The 23,329-nt window shown below is 36.5% G+C and overlaps 2 protein-coding genes across 2 annotated transcripts in view; one reads left to right on the top strand and one right to left on the bottom strand.

Annotated features, from left to right (window-relative positions):
* The window catches only part of LOC117997389 (zinc finger protein SNAI2-like), a 49,575-nt gene extending 27,538 nt beyond the window's left edge, over nucleotides 1-22,037 (bottom strand). The window contains exon 1 of the mRNA XM_034985665.2: nucleotides 22,027-22,037. The gene's annotated coding sequence lies outside the window, so the exon portion shown is untranslated. The remainder of the gene's footprint in view (nucleotides 1-22,026) is intronic.
* Nucleotides 1-23,329, top strand: part of LOC117986607 (uncharacterized) — a 181,200-nt gene that overhangs the window by 87,287 nt on the left and 70,584 nt on the right. The window lies entirely within an intron of this gene.

Raw genomic sequence — 23,329 nt, 5'->3', positions numbered from 1 at the left:
CAGGGACATTTATTGTTTGTAAATGTAAATTTTAAGATACTTTGATAATTTTTTTCGGTCATATAAATAGCTTCTAGAATTCTATTTTTTTACAATTTACGCTAAGTGAATACTGAACTTTCGTGCTATATTTTTTATTATTAGTTAAATTGCGACAATTTAAAGATATCCGGGTTATTCTAACGCTTACATTTTCATAAATCGTGCGTACGGTTTTGATTTTTTTATCTACTAATTTTGTATACAACATATAACAACTAAATCCAGGATTATAATTTTGAGAGTGTGTTCATAATATTGGTATTTTTTTTAAGTCGCTTTCTACAATTTTTTGGTTATTAAATATGTGGCCGAAGTTTCACTCAAAAGCGTGAAATCAGTAAAACGTCTTCTGGAAGAATTAAGATTTGAATTATAATTTTTAATAAAATTAATGTTTTGTTACCTGTAGTCTATTAAGAAGGGATTGATCTATGATATTTTACCTTTTTTTAAATTAGAATCGTTATATCTGAAGCTTCAATAGTTCCCAAAAAATCGAAAATCGGGCATGCGGCCTCTTAACCTGTGAACCCTACTTAGCCATGATAGCTTTTCTTTAAAATTGATTATATATACTACTGCTGTGAATTTTGTGTGATGTGTGATGTGAGATTAACCGAGGACGGACGGACGGACGGACAGACGGACGGATATGGTGAAACTATAAGGGTTCCTTGTTTACTACGGAACCCTAAAAATAGAGCATCCAATACCTAAATACCTTCTAGGTAGAGTTTTTGAATCCTAATTATTTTTATCTATCTATACTAATATTATTATAAATGCGAAAGTGTGTTTGTTTGTTTGTCCTTCCTTTACGTCCTAACTAAGCAACCAATCGACTTGATTTTTGGCGTAGAGATAGTTGAAAGGACCGAGAGTAAACCTAGGCATTTTTATCTCGGAAAATCAAAGAGTTCCCACAGGATGTTTAAAAACCTAAATCCACACGGATGAAGTCGCGGGCATCAGCTAGTTGATACATAAACAATATATCAGTATTCTGCTTAAAAAATGGTTGGTAGAACCTCTCTACCTAAATATTATGTTTGGTCAATTAGTTATTATTGATCATCCAATCCTGAGTTTCTCAGAACTCACCACTGGCATTGTTTCCGGCATCGATTACATAAGTAAATCAATCGAGTTCAAATATCGCACAGGCCATCTCATTTTCTAGTCTCGACACTTGCATAATTGGACCGATTTGCACAGAGTGGCCGCGTTGAGCATCGAGGTACAAGCATAAATTGCGCAAACTAACAATCGTTCAAGCTTTGACGATTAAACAGTGAAATCGATGTTTCGCTGTAACTCGCCGCATCACTTGTTGTTCCAAATTTAATGGACTATGTTATCTTATTTTTGTACCATTCTCAATCATTAATAATTATACCAGAAGATAAAAAACCGGTCAAGAGCAAGTCGGACTCGCACCCGAAGGTTCCGTACTATCGTACAATAAATAACAATATTTTTTTTGGTGATATAAGCACAACTTCACGGTTATCGGATTTTTCCCTTTACTTGTGCTATAAGACCTGCCAAATTTCATGATTGTAGTTCAACGGGAAGTACCCTATAGGTTTCTTTACAGACACGACAGACAGACAGACAATAAAGTGAGTTTTTTTCAAAAACTTAGACCATCGCCGGCTCCCTATTTAGAATGGGTCTCCTCTCAGAATGAGAAGGGTTTGGCCATAGTCTACCACGCTGGCTAAGTGCGGATTAGTAAGCATGCAAGTTTTCTCACGACCTGTTTCTTTCACCGTCAAAGTAAGTGTTATTTAATTGAATTCCTATTTAAGCAGTCCAGTAGTTTTAGAGCAAATTGGCTGTGACAAACGGACATACAGACAGGCAAACACACGAGTGATCAATATAAGAGTTCCATGTTTACAATCGGACGTACGGAACTCTAAAAACTACTTACTAAAATAATTAATGAAACGTAAAATCGTGGTAACTTGTGTCTGAAATATGAAAACATATTAATGTTCAATACGAAAAACGTAAACAACAAATTACAAAACTGAGTTGTTAATAAGTAATAACATTAATTATTACGTTCTGTATTGCAGAGTTTATGGGCACCATCAATAATTAAAAGAGGGATTATTTAATGCTTCCCTTAAATACCTATGTATAAGTACCTGCCTACATACAGTGGTACCTACATTATTATAGAATGAATGACGGATTACAATTTGGAACTCTACCTTACTACAATCATTTTACAGAATGCGGTTTAGGTACAACGCACTATAATAACATAATTGATTTCATAATTTAAAGCCTGACAAGAAATATAAAGAACTTTGCGCCACATAATGTACATCGACTATTAGAAAGAGGTTTCGGCTTCGTAGAGCGTTGTCTCTGTCACTCATACCTATGTGAAGTTTTGTCGGTCTTAAGGATCGATCTTATCACTTTCTAAAGGTCGATGTACATTATTTTCTGTATGTTTTTACTTTTAAACAATGTTCAAATTTGTATAATTATGAATCTAAAAATTCTTTTACTTAGCTAAGTTTTCAAAGCAAATAGGTACTCAGCTAAAAATCTAAAATTAATTGAATAAACTAGCAATCTGAGCTTTTGTAAGTTGGTCAATTCTGCAGGTACCTACATGTAGAAATAACTCAACTGTCGGCTCTTAGTCGTTTAATTGAGCCACACAAAGCGACCAGCCGTTGCGGCTGTGTCGGCTAGTCCGGACCAACTTAGTGCTTGCTCATAATTTCTCGCCGCCTGGCTCTGTTCCTGTTGGTTACACCTACATGCAAAATATAGGTACTATTTGCATGTCATATTCAATCATTTCAAAGCGCCACCGGCCTGTTACACCTTTGGTATGTATACAATAGTGCTAACGCAGGCACACCCCACCTAAGCTCTCCTAACAAGAGGCTAGACGACAACAGTTAGTCTCGAGGGTAACGTCAACCAGTTAACACGTCTTTCCGGTTATTTGTTTTCGTAATATAAATTGTGTAGAAACTAATTAAATAGTTTTAGGGAAATAAAATCTTTTTTTAAAAAGCCTTTCCCCAAAGATCCCGTAACAATTTGGTGGCAGCGCGGTGGGATCCTGAACATTCCGGTTTGCCTAAAAAGTGTCGTATACCCCGGGCTCCGCGTAGACCGATTTTTGAACGTTTTTCCGGAAGGAAAACCTAAAAGAAGAAACAAGGACTCTAAAGTGAAAAGTGCTGTGCAAAAAGCTCATAAGTGAAAAGTGTAGTGAAAAGTGCACGAGTCCTGTGTCGGCAGACGATCTCAAATTCGTGAAGTGTTGTTAACCCGTCCGGTGCAACGCCAGGGTGTGACCCTGACCCCACAGAGTTGGAATTCACGGGAGGTCCGGCCGCTTATTCTGTAAACATCTTCGCTTATCGCTGAAGAATGCAGGCGAGCGTCTTGTTTATGTTAACATTCGTCGAACTGTAAGTGTTATCTCTATTATGGTCTACGCGTTATAAATGAACAATATTGAATTGAATACAAAGAAGATTATAGATTGAAAATTATAGATTTAATATTCAAGGAATTTGAAAGTTTAAAAACTATTAACTTTTGACAAAGTTATATAAAAAGGAATTTATAAAAGGAGAATACATAGAAAGTTGTGGAAGGAACTTATATTTGACATTTTACATTTGACATTTTATATTTTTACAGTTTTATTTTACATTTTTGTGTGTACTTTATTTTACTTGTGTGTTTACTCTATTCTATTGATTGTTTTTTTTGTGTTTTGTGTATCAAAGTATCCAGATCGAACTACTAACATAGTTTTACAAAATGCCGAGGTCAGATAAGGTTAGCTTAGACGTCCCACAGAGACCTCAAGACAGTGAGACTAGGTCACCGTCCCCGGTCCTGTCAATTAAAGGCGAAATAGAAGTAGATTTGAACATCTTGTTAAAATTTATAAAACCTTACGATGGGTCACGAGAAACTATTAATTCTTTTATCACGAATTGCAATAACGCTTTCGATTTGGCTACAGAGTCACAAAAGTATATCCTATTTAAATACATTCTAAGCCAACTTCAAGGCAAGGCTGAAATAGCAGCCTCGATTAAAGACTTTACCTGTTTCGAACAACTTAAGGAATTTCTCAAAACCCAATTCAGTCAAAAGAAACACTATTCCCATTTAATCATGGACCTGCAGGAAACAAAACAATTATCCACAGACAGTGTTGTACAATTTTCAACCAAAATTGAGTCAATTCTCACCCAGCTTCTAACAGAGATTACCATGAATTCACATAGGAAGTTAGAAATTCCAGGGCGTACAGCCGCGATGGAGGACTTAGCTCTCCATCACTTCCTTATGGGTTTACACCCTAGGATTTCGAACATTGTTAGGTGTCGGTCCCCTCGGAACCTAAACGAGGCAATTTCGCTAGCAATCTCGGAAGAAAAGATCCAACAGACATTATATAGAAAAACTGAAAACTACCAAAAGGAAAGAAGGAATTTTCCGGGTCAATTGATGTCAAAACCCCTTCAGGGACAACAAAGAAAATTCTACAAGCCTCCTCAAGGTAATAATTCCTTTATGCCTAGACCCCCTCAGGGTCAGCAAAACCAATTTGGGCCCCGACCCCCTCAGGGTCAACAAGGCCAAAGAAACTTCTATAGGCCTCCTCAAGGCTCATCATATTATCCACAAAATAGCTTTGTGCCCAGACCTCCTCAAGGTCACCAAGGAAACAGATTTCAACAACCATCTTATTTCAATAAACCACACATCAACTTCGTTGATGAAGAAGAGGAAGAAGATGATAGGACTCCTTATGATGAGGAAAATCATCCGGGACCTTCCGTCCCCGACGAACAGGATCATGACGAAACTACCGACTACTATGAGAACGACGAGGATTTAAACATGTAGATGTCACGTCGTCGTGCCGGACGCGACATCACCCAAGTCGTGGCACGAATAGGATTTTCAAAATCAATAACAACAACAACAGGCTATTACCACATATTAACGTACAGACTTCAGGAAGTTCCAGGCCTCTTTCATTATTGCTCGATACAGGCGCATCCATCTGCCTTATAAGAAGGTCCGCCTTAACAAACACCATGAAGGTGTATTCGGAAAATGTGTCAGTAAAGGGAATCGATTCCAAAATCGATTTACCCCTCAAAAGTTTAGGTTACGTGAACCTTAAAATAAAAATAGGAAACGAATTGATATGCCATAAGTTCCATGTATTCAACGAATTACAGATCCCCTATGATGGAATCATAGGATCAGACCTTTTTGCGGCATACAATTGTCAGCTAAACTATAATACAAATAGCCTCGAAATCAATCAACACAAGGCATATTTAATTTTCACTGAACCAAAGTACCTTATTACACCAAGATCAGAAACTGTCATCGAATGTTCGGTAGAAAATCCCGAAATAAGAGAAGGAATGATAATAGATCAGAGAATTTCCGAACAGGTTCTTATTTCCAACTGTATGGTTAAAGTGAAACCCAACAAAAGAGTCAACATCACTATATTGAATACGACTGAAGAACCTATTGAAATAAATTCTAATCTAAACCTTAAATTGCAGAAAATTCCGTCTCACAACATAAAATTAGTTAACAATTGCCAGAACACGTTAGAGAGAACCGAACGAGTTGTTGATTCTCTCAGGTTGTCGCATTTAAACGACGAAGAGGGCGAACAACTCGTGAATGTTTGTTCGCAATACTCCGATATATTTCACTTACCAGATGACAGACTAACATACACAAACGCGTTGAAACATCAAATCAAAACAAATTCGGACACTCCTATTAACGCAAAATCTTACAGATTCCCTCAATGCCACAAAGACGAGGTTCAAAACCAGATAAAGAAGATGCTAGACCAAGACATAATCCAGCCATCGATATCACCCTGGTCATCACCCATCTGGGTGGTACCCAAAAAAATCGATGCTTCAGGTGAAAGAAAATGGAGAGTGGTGATAGACTACCGAAAACTCAACGATATAACCATCGGAGAATCGTATCCCATTCCACAGATCAACGAAATCCTGGACCAACTAGGAAATAGTAAATACTTCTCTACCCTTGATTTGGCATCTGGGTTCCATCAGATCCAACTAGACCCAGAGGACGCGGACAAAACCGCCTTCACCATCCCGGAAGGGCACTACCAGTTCAAAAGGATGCCATTTGGACTAAAAAACGCCCCAGCCACGTTTCAGAGGATGATTAATACCGTTCTCTCCGGGCTGCAAGGAATTCACTGCTACGTCTATCTAGACGACATCGTCATTTATTCTTACGATCTAAATTCGCACATAGAAAAGTTAAAAAGTGTATTCGATAGGTTACGCCAATTCAATCTTAAACTGCAACCAGACAAATGCGAATTTCTGCGAAAGGAAGTAAACTATTTAGGACATACTATTACAGACGAAGGAGTTAGACCAAATCCCGACAAGATAAAAGCTGTAAAAGAATTCCCTATCCCAAAGAATCAAAAAGATGTAAAATCTTTCCTAGGTCTCATTTCCTACTACCGAAGATTCATTTCAAATTTCTCCATGCTTGCAAAACCACTTACCTCACTCTTGAAGAAGAATACCACGTTCAATTGGGGTAATGAACAACAACTCTCTTTCGAAACTTTGAAAAGTAAATTATTAACAGCACCAATACTTATCTACCCAGACTTTACTAAGCCGTTCATACTTACCTGTGATGCATCAAATTATGCTATCTCTGCAATTTTGTCTCAGGGAGAAATAGGAAAAGATCGTCCTATTGCTTTTGCGTCGCGTACATTAAATAAAGCTGAAACAAATTACAGCACTACAGAAAAAGAATGTCTTGCAATTGTTTTTGGTACTAAAACATTTAGACCTTACCTGTATGGAAATACTTTTACCATTGTCACAGACCATAAACCGCTTCAATGGCTTTTCAACTGCAAGGATCCTGGATCACGTTTAGTAAGATGGCGACTCAAATTGGAAGAGTATGATTACAGCATAAAATACAAAAAGGGAAAAGTTAACGCTAATGCTGACGCTTTATCAAGATACCCAGTTAACCCTGTTACAGTAAATCCAGAAGAACTAAATTTAGATGGAGATCTAGAAGAATTACTCATTTCTCCACCATCATTTGAACTAGATGAAATCTTACCTGATACCGAAGACCAACCTATTATTCCCACTTCTAATCCTCAAATAGGAGACTTCTCTCCGTTACCGATTGCCGAAGATCTACCAGACATTTTTGAAACACCACTGGTTTCAAAACCATTACCACCTGTACCTTCTGTACCATCTCCACCTGAACTCATTGGTTCACCACCTATCGAGCAGATCGATCTACCAAGTAGAGAATTAAGCCCAACTGATGATGACTACTCCACATTTCTGAAAACTGTGTCTGACAAGAATAAAAATTTCAATACGCACATCGTAGAACACAATGAAAGTTTACTGAAATCATCGGTTAAAACATTATTAATACCCACATCCATTGATCTCGATGAGTCAAATCCATATGTTGAAGAAATATTAGGTAATGTTGCAAATTCAAACGAGATTATGGAAGCTGAAAAACAATTACATTCATATTACAAAGTAGAAGCAACCAATAAAACATATTTTCTTCTCTTTACGAAAGTGCACCATTTCGATGAATCACGTTATATTGAAATATTTGAGACTCTGAAACGCGTTAGAAATCAATTATTAATATTTGGAAATATAGATGAAATTGCAATTTCCGATTTCAGAGACCCGTTTGAAAAACATTCCTTCACAAAGATATATAATATTATTTTATTTCTTTTCAATAACACTGGTATTAAGGTGAATATATATCACAATAATATAACTTATCCATCTCCTACCGAAATAAAGAAGATTTTACACGATAACCATGATATCCCAGTCGCTGGACATCTAGGATCAGCCCGCATGTTTAGTAGAGTAAAAGATATGTACTACTGGAAAGGAATGCGTAAAGATATAGAAACATACGTCAAAGCCTGCAAATCTTGTCAGGAAAACAAAGCACTAAGGAGGATAAACAGGGCTCCCATGCAAATTACCAGCACTAGTACTGCGCCATGGCAGCGCCTCAGTCTAGATATAGTTGGACCCTTACCAGAATCCGGATTAGCAAAACTAAAATACATACTCACACTACAAGACGACTTAACGAAATTTTCCGTAGCGTATCCAGTTCGTAGTACAACAGCAGAAGAAACGACAGACTGTCTTCTACATTTCATATCTCTTTTTGGAATACCGAAAATGATTCTTACAGACCAAGGTACGAACTTCACGGCAGAATTATTCAAGAAAACCTGCCAATTCCTGAAAATAAAGCAATTATGGTCTTCGCCATATCACCCCCAGACACAAGGTGCATTAGAAAGGAGTCACTCAACCTTAAAAGAATATTTGAAATCCTATGTTAATGAAGGACAGACTGACTGGCCCCGTTACGTCTACACCGCAATGCTAGCGTATAATACAGCTACCCATTGTACTACCAATTACACCCCGTACGAATTGTTATATGGCCATAAGCCATTTATCCCAAATTCTATCTTTGACGAAACTCCTGGAGCCACCTATCCCGAATACGTGAAGATGCTTCAGAATCGTCTTAAATTCTCACAACAAAAAGCAGTTCAAAACATACAAAATTCTAAAAACAGATCAAAAAACTATTATGATTCCCATAGTAGACCACGACAGTACAAAGTAGGCGACTACGTTTACCTGAAAAACCATCTAAGGTTACGCAAAGCCTTATCCCCATTATGGAAAGGACCATATAAGGTCATAAAAATTCTCGGTAATAATACCTTATCCTTGCTAATCAATAGACGTCATGTCACTCATCATTACGATGAGGTGAAATTGGCCGAAACATCCGGAAATACCTAATAGGTTAACGGAAACTACTTATAGGTATTAGTTGTAGGAGAAAAGTTTACCTTTAAAATTAAAAGGTAATTAGATATAGTATAGTATTAATTTCATTTACTTACTCTCGTAAAATTTAATTTAGATTACTTAGCTTAGGTTTAAAGAAAAGACTCTTATCATTTTTAAAATTTAACAAATAAATTCTTGAGAATTACCATTAACATATATTATGAAATTTTCAGTGCTTTCGCCCAACCGCATCAGGAATACATACAACAAATTTCAGCAAGCTCCGGTATTTATTTTGATTACCTGGGAAATGTAAAAATAAACGAAGGACAATTAAATGTTCTAATTCCATTAGATATATCGTTTGTAAAACCACATGTCGAAAATATTAACTCGGTAATTAATACAGTTAGAAACACTTGTAAGAGAACTTCAGTTAGTAAAGATTGCTATAACATTTTCGAGCCTTTAACATTACGATACCAAGATATAGTAAAACAATTCTCTGCCATATCTCATTTGTTAGATACAAAAGCCAAACGCAGTGCTTGGTTTGCAGGGATCGGTTCCATTATGAAACACATCTTTGGAACTTTAGACGAAGATGATGCAGTAGTTTTCGATGAAGCAATAGATTCCGTATTGAATAACGAAAGGAAAATATCGTCTTTGGTTAAAGAAAACATTTTAGTAACTAACTCTATAATTAATAATTTTAATGAAACATTCATAAAGGTCCAAGTAAATGAACACCGTCTGAATGAAGCTATTGACAAATTCTCGGCGAAAATAGGAAATTTATCCCTCACTGAAGATAAAATTCAATTGCAATTAGATATTAACGATGTATTCACTAGCCTTGAAATGTCTATACTTACATTATCATTCAAACTTGAAGATATCGTAAATGCCATAATGTTCAGTAGTCAGAATATATTGCATCCATCAATAATTACACCAAAACAACTCCACAGGGAACTTATTGATTGCTCTAGACATTTACCTCAAGAATTAGAATTACCAGTCCCACTTGAGATTTCTATGATACATACTATTATGAAAATATCAAAGGTATCGTCTTACTATATGAAAAACAAATTGATATTCGTATTACAAATACCATTAGTGTCAAGTACACAATATAGATTATATCATAATATCCCCTTGCCTACACCGCATATTCCTGGTAAACCAGAGTCTTTCAGTTTAGTAATTCCTAGTTCGAAATATATCGCAATGACTATTGATAAAAACCACTATTTCGATCTGGACGATTTGAATAACTGTTTAATTATTAATTACGAACATTATATATGTGATGTTGCAAATGTGTATGCAACTGATGGTAAAAGTACTTGTGAAAGCGAATTGTTATCAAAGGTCATTAATAAAATCCCGAACCAATGTGAAACCAAGTTCATATATGGTAAAGTAAATATTTGGAAAAAATTGAATTATAATAGGTGGATATTTGTCCAATCCGAACCAAGTAAAATTATCATAGAATGTCAGAGATTTAAAATACATAAAGAGGACACTTTGTTAGGTACTGGTGTTCTAACCTTACGAGAATCATGCATTGGATACAATAAAAACACAGTCCTTATGACAAATAAACTTGATAAAAATATATCTTTACCTCTAATAACCTTTGATTACAATCTCATTAATGATTCCTGTTGTAATAGGTTTAAATTTGAGAAAATTAAAGATAGTGTGTCCCCTATTCGTTTGGAGAGAATCGATTTAGATAATTTAAAATCCCAAAGGGAAATGTTAAATAAAAATTTCTTCAGCACAGAACCGACAGAAGAGATTCCTCACATAATAAAATACGGGACGCATTACTCAATTCTAACCATAATCATTTCCATTGGTATTGTCGGTGGAGTGATATATATTGTAGTTCGTAAGATATTCAAAAACGTAAATGTAAAGGAAAATAAATTACCGGATAAGAATTTTGAAAATATAGAGTTGGAAGTGAATATTAATCCAAAGGGCGGTGAAGTCGATGAAGTCACAGATAAGTCTATTGGATATCCGAAACTTAAACGGAAACTTTAAGTCTTCTTTATGAAGATAAACTTCGGAAGAAAAACTATCCGAAGTTTACCCCCATGGGGGAGGTGTTACACCTTTGGTATGTATACAATAGTGCTAACGCAGGCACACCCCACCTAAGCTCTCCTAACAAGAGGCTAGACGACAACAGTTAGTCTCGAGGGTAACGTCAACCAGTTAACACGTCTTTCCGGTTATTTGTTTTCGTAATATAAATTGTGTAGAAACTAATTAAATAGTTTTAGGGAAATAAAATCTTTTTTTAAAAAGCCTTTCCCCAAAGATCCCGTAACAGGCCGCTCGTTTATAATAGACCTGATTAGAAGTAATTAGATCAATACGCCGAGACGCGTGTCTGCACTGCGTGTAGCTCAAAGTACTATGCCTTTATAGGTCCATGGCCTACTACCTACTTTTTCTTTTCTACAAAATACAACAACATAGGTACAACATTCATGTAAAATTAATGAAAAGTCTTACAATATGGTTCCGTAAGAACTTTTAGATTTGCCATTGTAATGGTAATAGGTGTACTTACACTTATCAATTCAAGCATGTTTATTATACAACTAGCTTATTCCCGCGACTTTGTCCGCGTGGACTAAACAAATGTTAAACCAATATTACACCCCTTCAGGGGTTGAATTTTCAAAAATCTACGTCATAATATCTACCTGCATGCCAAATTTCAGCTCCATCCATCCAGTAGTTTCAGCCAGCTTTCTTCTTTATATTTAGTCAGTGCTTTTATATATTTAGAAGATCATCAATGATTCTTTAGTTACAAAGTTACTTACATGAAAGCAACCAGCTGAACTTCGGTTGTCCGCAAGATCGTGTAGTGTATTGTTACATGGATTCATTTATTTTTAAATTTTCTTATTGATGAAGTTACACTGTATATGTAGGTACCTATAACAATAAAAGCAATGGAGTACAAATTCACTTATCAAAATCTCGGGTGTAAAATCTTAATCTGTGATTGTATCTATTTTATATCTATTAGGAACAATTTTATAACTACCTACATTAAAAGCTTCCGCATAAGAAGCTCTATAATACAAAAATACGAAAATGTGTCAGTCTTCTGTCCTAACGTTTCTGTTCTGCAGCGACCTTAACAGGTACAAATAATGTAGCTTGAATTCTGGAGACGGATTTAGGCTATATTTCATCACGATGCCTTGTTCGTTTACACACACACACGCATACACATACAAACTTCCCCTTTATAATATTATATATATTATAGTGTGAAGTGTGATGTGATTAGGTAATACATATTTAAGAAGAAAACAGGATAATTTTTATCGAATAGATGATCAACAGATAAATTTTTACAGAAACAAATAATAATGATGTCTAAGTTCATGAATCACTCCATAAGAGTCAAAGACATTGGTCGTTTGACCTACGATAGTTGATTCCTGATAACCTCAGCGATAACTCTGTGAATCAACAATTATGTGTATCTGAATCAATAAACTAAAACAATTTCGAATTGTTCTAACGTAGCGACATGTCGCTTTGTCTGTGAAATAAACTAGACAAAGATAATTTCAGTTGTCTTTATATCCAACCGGTCTTGTGAGTCACCGTGATTGTTTAATTCAAGCTGCTAAACTTGTCGTGGCGCGTGCACAATCACAACAAGCCATATTTTCATCAGCCTAATTGTGTTTCTACCAATAATTTAACGGATATACATAATTACTTACAACAATATTATGAATCATAGCTCTATACCTATAATAGATATAAGATATCTACTGTCATTTTACATTTAGGAAAGGCATTTCGAACCAGTGGTAGATGCATCCGACTATTCGTAAGTACTTGTAAAAGTTTATTCGAATAAAAAAGATTTTTATTTATTTATTTATTTATTTATACGCTTCCACAACCGTAGTTTGATTCTCAATTGAATATACATAAGTACCTACTTAAACCAATCCAAAACCAAAATAAAGTTCAATATATTGTAGACACGTTATTTTTTAAACAAATATCTGTCTGTGGTTTTTCAGATTTCCGTAAAAATTTACAGTTTCAAAGATACGCGGTGTATCGTAAAGAATTTAGAATTGTTACGTAAAGCCTTTCCCTTTATTTTATTCGAGCACTGCGTTGTACTTTAGAATTTACAAGCCGCTAAGTTACAAGCATCTTAAAGAATAAGCGCGAGTGTCCCAGCGTTTTAAGAACTCGACACACTACTACGAATATTAATCGATGATCCAGAGCCGATTGATATACGAAGATCAACATCGACATCAAAAATTGATTATTTATCAAAATCATACATCTATTAATAAAAAAATCATTCAGTACTTATTGGCTGAGTGGAAGACTGGTTCCTGTACCTACTAGGAGTTCTATTATAGTCAACCTCCCAACGTGAGCAACGATTCAAAGCTCCCAACCTGATGAAACCAATGCAAAATATTACTGGAAAATAAATTAGATTTTTTTTATTGAAAGAGAGAGATACCGAGCAAACGAGTAGGCGGGTCACCTGATGTTAAGTGATTACCGCCGCCCATGAACATGTGTGTGTGTGTGGGTGTGTTTGTGAATACGTGAAACCAGTACCTACTGCAAGGTAGATCTCACGCATACACTATGTACTGTTATTAAATCCTCTGTTTCAATATGTATACTTTAGTTTTTGTGTATGTATGTACCTACAGTAGGTACGCGACAGGTCGAGATGGCAATCGAGGAGGGAACGCCTCGCACACCCGCACAGCCCCCGAGCTAACTAGGTGCGGGCGAGCGCGGGTGACGTGCGGATGTGCGGGGCGTCCCCCCGTATACCAATAATAATACCAATACCAATAAACCAACAATAGTAATACCACAGTTTTACGATGTAAGGTAAGTAGGTATCGTAATGCTGTGATAATATCTAATAAATTACCTGAGTAATAGATGTAGTTAGCGTCGTTACAATTTTAGAGCATTAAAAGATTATAATAACTCTGGAACCATACACATGGTGCCATGTGTATGGGTATAAACCAACGAATTCAAAAGAAGCGACCACACGTCACCTAAACTAGTAGATAATCGCGGGGCATGTACCTGTTGCGTTGCGCGCTCCTTTCATGGAATATTCTTCTTGTTATAGAGAGCACACGACACAATGCGGGTTTATCTGAACGCATTATGAGAAACATCTCCGCTCCCAGATCTCGCGATAATGCTCGTCGTCGAGTTACAAAAGTGTATGGAGAGGTGCGACGCGGACGGGCCTGAGCTGCGGGCGGCTCACAAACGTGCAGCCAGCGACTGCGATCCATGTAGGTGTTACCGCTAATACTAGTGAACCAGTTAGAGTTGGGATTAACTAGTTTACAGGGCCCGGCCCTATTGCATAAGAACAGATCAAATATGGCCCATACGAATCCGAGCACTCCAATTTCATGCAGTCATGTGTATCCTATCTACCCGACACCGGCTTAGAGGTTTTGTAAAGTGCCAAGCTCACGAAGAAGCTCCTGAATGCAGCGAGCCAAGTGGAGCAAAGGGGAGGTGGCGAGCCATATCTGCTGATGGTGTTAGGCTTAATTCGTGGTTTAACGACATAATAATATAAGGTAAAGGATTACTTACCAGGATTAATTCGATCATTTTAAGCTAACGATACCTGCTACTGTACTGTAATTTATTGACTCCGGTAATCTCCGGTAATTACTTTACAATTAAGTTACAAATTATCTAGATAATGCGGACATTAACGATTTCCGTATTCTAACGGTAACATAATAAGATCTCGCTGACCTTTGTACGACAGGCAACCGCTGTCGATTCTCTTTGTCTCAGCTTGCTTGTCAGCATCCTCTTGAGAAGGAACTTTGTTGTCTTTCTCCAAAAGAAAGTGGGCAGAGATATCGATGTAAGCATTGTACCGTCTTCGAGTTAATTCAATAGTGCTGCTGTCTATCGAACGCCACTTTTTGTTTAGCATTTCAATAGAGCTCATTGTACTAGAACGGCGAGCAGGTGTGTCTTTATAAATCTAAGGTTGACGTAACTCTATTATTTTGCTTCTATCTATCTATTAAAATAGTCTTTCGTAAACATTTTAAGCTTTCATGTAGGAATGTTGGTAAGTATATGAAAGAAATATACTCTAGCGATAATGTTTTTAAGATAGCAATTGATTGGTTCTTTAAAGAAAAATAATAATTTGGTAAGTAAATGGCTAATAACTATACAACAAAATATAGTACCTAGGTAGTTTATCCCTTAAGTTAGGAGCAATGCACTTCGTCAGAGCCGACTTTGGCATACCTAGTAGGCACCGGCGGCGGCGGCAATAATTCCAGGCGTGCATAAATGCGGCACCCGGTCCTTCGTATTTCAAAGTATCTAGGTAAGGTACATAAAGCATTAGCTAGGTACTTAGTTGTTAAAAAATCTATTTCATTTGCCGACAGCAAGTAAGCAAAACTAAACAGTTTGTCTTCTCGGGTTTTCACTAATAATGAATTTTGGTTCAAAATAACTTCACCAGCCTTTTAATTTTTTTTAGTATAAGAAAATAAGTAGTCTATGTAAACTTTAAATATCAAATTGTAAATCTGATCGCTAGTAGCCCTACCAACTTGTGAATCAAGGTTATACCTACTATTAATTATCACTTCCATCTGATAGAAAGCGTTTCAGTGGCTGCAGCTAAAGGAAGTTAGTGAGCTATTGTGAATAATAAAACGATAACATTCCGTGTGAGATTATCATTTATATGGTCACCTATTTCAAATGAGCGATGAAGAGGCGAGATGTGTCATCGGAAATCAGTATAGAGGGACATGTTTGTCAAACGACACTCGCTAAGGCCGTGAGATCGTCGCCGTGATTCGTGAACACGCATCCGAATAAAGGCTTATTAACTTCATTCACATGCTTATGGGCAGAGGCTTTATATCTATACAAATATGTAGTTACATCCTTTTTATTTTTGGTTGTATGTAGGTATTCATAATTCCTTTTATATACGAACGCATTAATGCATGATCATATTAACTACTGCATTGTTACGAGCATTTCTTTGTACTTTTTAAATGAAAGCCTCCATATACTGTTCCGGGGATTGAATGTAATGTCGGTTTTATCAATGACCTCGAGAACCCGGTCAATGTTATTAACACGTTATTAAAGAACGTACTACCTAGTGTATACTATACACCACTAATTTTTTAATTACCATAAAAAGTGTAAGGGCAAATACCTACAGAATTTACTTTTTGAAATGTACTGCAATCGTTTTTTTTTACTTTAATTTAACAAGGTTGGTTATTAAAGTTAGTTTTGTTTTTGTACCTAAATTTTCCTAATATACAGTAAATGTGAACGCATACTACGCTACAAAAATAATATTTTGACCAATAATTAATTACTTATTCCTATTTTTTAAGGATATTTTTGGAAACGCGATTTATTTATTTTTTAATTGATGGTAATTAAAAATTAGTGTTGTACTATAGTAATATTCGAAACAAAAGCGGAAACAAAATAAACAGGTAGGATCACAGATGACGCGGACGCCCGTAGCCATCGGCTAAAAGGGCCAATTCTGACAGATGTACCAATTTAATCCGTGTCACCTAGTTCGGGCCCGTTAACGATTAATACTGCCAATGCATAGCGAACGGTCAGCTGGCATATTTTTTTAGGTTAACGTAGTCTCCGCCTTTTATTCGTCTGCTGACCCATATGTCTCGGTCGTAACTCGTAACGAATATCACAGGTTTTATGCGGCCGTACCGAAAATTTATAGTCTCAGACATGGAAGTAAAATTTTTGTGGTTTTAATGATTTAATAGAAGGTTCACTAAAATGTAAAGTACATAGTATTCTTTAGCTTCAGGCAAGTGTATCTGATATTCTAACAAATCAGAAAGTAGGTACGTACGTATTTTAGGCAATAAACTTATTTTACTTTGATTTTCTAATTCATCTATTTATTATTGATCAAATGACAAATCAAACAAATCCATTTTAAACAATAATAATCGAAAAAATTTAGTTTATTTTACGTTACTTACTCGTTCATTACTCGATTAGCAAACTAATGGGAAGACGAACCGAGCAATAATTTATGGGCTACTTTAACCGTGGGTAGCGATTGTGAAATTCACATGCACAGTTACTTGCCACTTTAATCTACAATTAGCCTACTCGAGACTTTACTTGGAGATTATGAAAAAGGCCCTTAGTCGAATAAATAAATCTTTAAATTACTTTTTAAATATGAATAAAATGGTGTAAGTAGGTATATCTACTCAAACGTTTTATAGTACTAGTGGTACTATTGTATCTACTTACCGTAATTTTAGTATGTATTAAGTAATGATATGTTACCTACCTATACTACATATTTATGTTGATCGGTATCACACGTAGGTACTTAACCGGAGAGCCATTGGCAACCTGGGTGCCTTTACTATACGTTTCTGCACCGAGCTTGGATTGCTAAAGTGACGACTTCGGCGGGAAGGGCATTAACGTCAGCTGATCTATTAAAATCGGTTCAGTAGTTTTAGAGTTTATCAATTACAAACAAATAAACAAACCTTTCCTCTTTATAATGTTATAGTACTTATATAGAAAGTACAGACAAAAGCTTAAGTACGGATACTTGCTCAGAAGGAAGTAAGAAGAAAGAAACACAATTTAGTTGTATAATCTTCGTATCCGTCTCTCGGCCTACAATAAATAATGTGCAGTCGCGGACGGCTTAACGTGTGGCTTAACTATCGCCGTCCTCGAATTTTGCAACTTAGTTGCAGGTTTGCTAATGAGCTTACCGACTATATCGAATTAAAATGAAAACTTTTAACTTTGAAGAGAAATTACGCATGCTTTTGTCATAAATAAAACTCGTACATTTGTATTGAATATCGATATATATAATTGTGTTCGTATTAAATTAAATAATAAGTCTTTTCCGGAAACTATTAAGCAAAATAAAGAAAAAAAAATATGACAGATTATAAAGAATTACTTTAACTGAAATTATAAAGAATAACTTTAACCGAAATATTTATGACAGATTATAAAGACTTTAACCGAAATATGAGGAAATAAAATCAATTTACAATATTTGGTTTAATAAATAACACGGCATAGCGCATACACGCGTAGCAGCGGACAACTTTGTGAGATACGAGGTATTACATGAATGTGTAATCAGAGAGTTTATTGATCGCGCAAGATTAACACCACTCCGCATTGTCTGACTTGGCACGTCTTAAATTTTCCCTTTTTGTGCCAATAACTTAAGGAATTCACGAATTAATTTTTTTCTTCACCTTTATGAACGTCGTCGTTTATCACAACGGGAAAGAATTATTCCTTCTTAAGTTGCGATTTCGTAACTGCTTTTCAGTTATAAATTGTCATGTTTTACCGCTACGTTTCGTGCACAAATTAGAACATTTTGTAGAAAGATTTACAAGCATACCAATAAATGATAGGCTTCCTCTTCTCCGTCATAATATGCCTCCCCTGAAAGTCAGCAGTCGGTTTTTTGAACTTTTCCTTGTCTATGGCTAGGCGAAATAGTTCTCTGGCTGTTTGTATTTCAGTTCACTCCCTTATGTTTCGTATCCATGAATTATATTTTCCTCTCGCCCCTCTTATTCATGCGATTTTACCCCTCATAAGCATCATATCTGCAGCAGGTGGTAGATACCTTCGTGTCACAAAATTAGAATTTAGAATTAGAATTTGTTTATTAATAACTTGGTACACAATCAATTAATTTACAAAAACCACTATAATAATTAATAATCATTAAAGTAATATGTGTAAACAAAAACAACACAAACGATAGAACTGCATTAGTGAAACACTGCGTCGCAATTCTATCGCCCATCCCTCGAGTAATGAAACACATAATTGAAAAAAGTCTAAATATAACTATTTGCTATAGATTACAAAAAATAATGATAATAATACAAAACATTAACTATAACATTCATTAGATTAATCAAAGTAAGAGCTAAAAATTGAATTACAAAGTTACATGCAACAACAAGTAGGTAAGTTGATAATATAAAAAGTGTAGGTGTATGGGTGTGTGTGTTGTAAAGTGTGAGTGTAATGTAAGAATTTATATTTAAGATTTTAGAAGTAGTAAATATGGCCCAGGTATGAGACCTAGGTGACCAGAACGTGCTTATTGTTTTTGACCATTAAGCAGTCAAAAATCCGTTAAAAGAGCTATGTAATAGGATGTAGGTACAGCTACTTATTTAGGTTTTTATTTAAGTTTTATATATGATCATGTTTGCATATTATAAGTAGGTACTTAGTAGGATTATTATTGAACAAAAGAAATTTCTGAAAATGATCTAGTAATCAACCACTTTAGTTCAATTTCCATTGCAGTTTGCATAGTAGGTATTATAGTTATTAAACAATGACTTGTATTAAAACACTAATTCAGTTAGGTACCTACGTATACTACGCGATAGGTCGAAATGGCAATCGGGGAGGGACGTTGCGCACACCCGCACAGCCCCCGCGCTAACTCGGTGCGGGCGAGCGTGGGTGATACGTGAGTGTGCGGGGCGTCCCCTCGCCTCATACTCCGATTGCCATTTCAACCTGTTGCGGACTATAATTAAGTAGGTTTAATTATTCATGCGGATCTAATAAGCATTCTACCATCTAAAGTTACACAAACATTAGGTACCTATAGTAAAAGCAGTGTTCATTTAATTCAGATGTATCCTTTTCCGTAGCTGTGAGATAGCAGGGGGTGGTCGGGTCCCATATGCGCGCATCCTGCGCCCCCGCACGTGCCGCCGCGCGACCGGAACCTCCGCGCCATCGACACACTTAGCACGACCTTCGCGAATATTTGTTTAATGTATGTCGATATCTCTCCCATTATTGTAACATGGATATTACATACTAGTTTTTTCCGCGAGTTCTTTCGCGTTGAGAGTTTATTTTTTAAATTCCGTAGAAATTGTCAGTCGCTTCGCTGTTCAAAAAAATACATATCGAGTATCGACGCATATCGACGTCATCAGCAGCGAAGGAGCCGTAGTCTAAGTACTTACAGTACGCGGCCAAAAGTGATGAACATCGATCTTTAGAAGGAGACAGCAGATTTGTAGAGCACTGTCTCGGTCGTTGAGACCGACAAAGCGTCATATGGGTATGAGTGACAGAGACAACGCTCTACAAAGATGAAATGTCATTCTAAAGGCCGATGTTCATCACTTTCGGCCGCGTACTGTATGAGATATTTCAAAGAGATAAAGATCAAGGCTGGGATCTTTATCTCTTTGAAATATCTCGTCTATCGTCAATTTATAGACTACATAGATCTTTTGCAGGGACTTCCACACGCTGGCCGTGCGAGAATCCCAAAGTTTGTTTCTAGTTTGAGTTGGCTATGGGTTGATCATGAAACATGAGGATGATGATGATGAATATAAGTAGGTACAGTAGGTACGCGATAGGTCGAGATGGCAATCAGGGTATGAGGCGGGGGGGACGCCCCGCACACCCGTACTTCACCCACGCTATCCAGCACCGGGTTGGCGCGGGCGCTGTGCGGGTGTGCGGGGCTTCCCCACCACGATTGGCATCTCGACCTGTCGCGTACTATTTATACCTAAGTAGGTACTAAGTAGGTATGTCGAATTTAATTTCACTCAAGCAAAGCCGGACAAAACAGAGTACAGTGTACCTATATATCTATAAGATCATCTGGTAGTGATAAGCCACCTAAAAAGTAGGTATTTTATATCAAGAAAAATATGGTCGAACACCGAAAAAGTAAACTATAAAATATGATCATCATACATGACTTTTTAGAGCGATGGCTATCGTTGTATTTGCATAGGAATTGTTGACAAAACTTATGCAGATAAGAAAAGACAGGTTGAGGCTTATCTCGCGGCAGGGACATCCGCACGTTGCCGCTTGGATGTCGGACGTCGGACGTGCGCTATCACTAACACACATTTGAATATCACATCCCTGATCGTGATCGGCCTCGAATATCGGTTTCTTGATAACTGTCATTAAGGAAATTAAACACTCTTTAATTTCCTTCAATCTACTTACATTTTTTTTTATTACTTAATTATAATTTATTTAATAGGCAGCCAACGGTAAGTAGGGATACAAAGAAATATTTTTTTTTGTATCTAAATTTTAAAAAAAGACTACTTAGATTATAATAATTGTAATAAATAAAACGAACTAGGTACCTAGTTGTTTATTATTTCATGCAATCAATTATATTGTGACGAGCCCGAAAGTCCAGATGAAACTTGAAGTTTTCAAAACTACCGCGGGAACCATTTGTTTTCCTGAGATAATTAGCAGGAATCTAATCTAGTTAAGTATTTTCTTCTCCAGACAGTGTTTCAGCTTTAAGCCTGTTATTGAAATCAATTGAGTTTTTCAGATTTATAAAATTGGCAAGTAGGTATCTACCTACAAATTTCCGTAGCAGAAAGAATGGTTTTTTATATTTTTATAGTAGAACTAGACCCAAATTTGACTAGATCACTAGTGAACTAAAATGCATTGTACCTACTTATCTTAAAAATAATTAAGTATGTACCCCTACTTTACACGAAAACCAAGACATTAACAATTGTTGATTAAAGCAAACACCGTTTTAAAAACTTGAAATTGCTAATGCTGAGTAAGTTAAAAATATATTATGGATTTGATGAACGAGCAAGGTTCGAGACACCGTGCGCTGCGCGTCAAATATAAACGATATTAACAATGACATATAAAGATCGATACCTACTTCAAATAAAAACTATCGCATGCTATAATAAACAAGTGACGAATGTTTATTTTGATCTTTAGCTTAGATACACTTATGCAGTCATCAAAATACTTGTACTGGTCAAGCGAACAAAATTTTTCACGGTTTTGGAACCAAATAAATCAGCGCCACCTCTTAGATACTAATGAGCGACCCGTTTGAAATCCAGACGTCACTGAGGTTGCATTGGTGCTAAAGCACCACTGAGTCGATGCCATTTTGTTTGTTCAATAGCCCTGTCCATAAGAAAATAAGTCAATACTTGTACCTATAGTAGGTACGCGACAGGTCGAGATGGCAATCGAGATATGAGGCGAGGTATGAGGACACCCCGCATACCCGCACATCACCCGCGCTATACCGTACGGGGATACCGTGGGCGCTATGCGGGTGTAAGGGGAGTTCCCACCCTGAATGCCATCTCGACCTGTCGCGTGCTATTTTCTGAATATTTTTTCTACGCAAAAAATGTATTCTAAGGTCTGACTACCTTCCAAGCTAAAATCGATCGTGTACCTATATCGTACTTCAATAGCGTCGCAAAGTGCAAGTAAATTCATCATCATCGTCAATCGATAGACGTCCACAGCTGGACATAGATCTCATGTAGGGACTTTCATACGCCACGGTCTTGCGTCGCCTGAAACCAGCGGCTCCCTGCGCGGCGATTCGTTTGATGTCGTCTATCCATAATAGAGGGTCTTCTAACGCTGCGCATTTCAGTGCGAGGTCACTCACTAAGTATTCCATTAAAATTAGAAATCATACGCGGACGAAGTCATGGGCAATCGCTAGTATTTAGCCCCACATATATTGGTATAAACAATATTTAATTCGCTTTTCGTCATTGTAAGTTACATTAGTCTGTATTGAATTCACCTATAGGTAGGTACATATTTATTTTTTTAGCTAGAGGTGCGTCTAAATGAAAGACCACAGCGCAGGTACAATAACATCGCAGTTTGTTACGGTTTACTGGAAGCACTGTACGATTGTTCCTTCTCAGTTTAACAATAACCTGTTCAAGAGCGGCGACGAATTTTTTCCCAAAATGTTCTTTCATTCGCATTCAAAAAGCTTAATGGAATTTCGCAATGCAACATACGATGTATTGTACAACGGTGTGGAATGTGGATAAAATCAACAACGCACTAAATCTCACATGCCCGATTGTTAAATAGTGGTTAACAAAAAATGTTTACCTTTCGTCTTAAGAAAAGTGAGCAGAAACAGTCTCATGAAAAGTTCGAGGTGTGCTGCCATAATAACAGGTAGACACAGACATGTATCTAATTGGGAATTCAAACTTCTATAATGTATAAATAGGTAAATAAATAAATTAACTAATTTATGAAACGGAATGGTCCTCTCGGTCATTCCTCGTCATTTACCGAAATTGGCAAGTAGGTAGATAGGTTTTATAACAAAGTAAAGGAAAAAATCCGAAAACAGTGAATTTTTTATTACATCACAA

This window comes from Maniola hyperantus, chromosome 1, assembly GCF_902806685.2.
Source record: "Maniola hyperantus chromosome 1, iAphHyp1.2, whole genome shotgun sequence".
Lineage (NCBI taxonomy): Eukaryota > Metazoa > Arthropoda > Insecta > Lepidoptera > Nymphalidae > Maniola > Maniola hyperantus.
Note: the sequence above shows the minus strand (reverse complement) of the source record. Positions and strands in the feature narration are given on the sequence as shown.